The sequence below is a fragment of the Prunus dulcis genome, chromosome 1 (assembly GCF_902201215.1).
Source record: "Prunus dulcis chromosome 1, ALMONDv2, whole genome shotgun sequence".
NCBI classification, from domain to species: Eukaryota; Viridiplantae; Streptophyta; class Magnoliopsida; order Rosales; family Rosaceae; genus Prunus; species Prunus dulcis.
Window position 1 is genome coordinate 18,104,948 of NC_047650.1, and position 604 is coordinate 18,105,551.

The following is a 604-nucleotide window of genomic DNA, read 5'->3' on the forward strand; positions in this document are numbered from 1 at the left end:
CTAACTTACAATTTATTGTTATTAATAAACTAGTCTTTTGTTTTTCTATACTAGGGCAATTATTCTTTTGATTATTGTTATCTATTTCAACTGTATTTATTTCTATTGGTTAATTATTAAAACAAGGTTTACAATAAACTATTGTCTTAATATAATATTTTTCTACTACTATTTTCTTACATTGTTTACATTCTTGGGGCCATCCTAGATTAACATATTTAAATTCTTCATGCTCTGTTTGTTCTTCAAACATACACGTATATTCATCTAATTCACTATCGAAATTACTAGAGTAATTTAATTTTGATTATGAGTTTAAGGCATTAACACTATAAATACTTTCATTATCACTTAGGTTATCATCTAGACTATAAATTGATTCTAAGTCCTCATCATCTTCTAATTGAAATTGTTCAATTAATTGTAATTTTTCTCTAGGTTGTTTTCCTAATTTGGGATACTTAGGTCTAATATGTCTTATTTCACCACAAAGATAACATTTACACGTACTTTTATTAGGTACTTTATACTTTCTAATCCATGGTTTATTTGTTCTTTTCATAACTTGTTTAGGGATATATTTTCTTCTTCTAAAAGTTTTTGA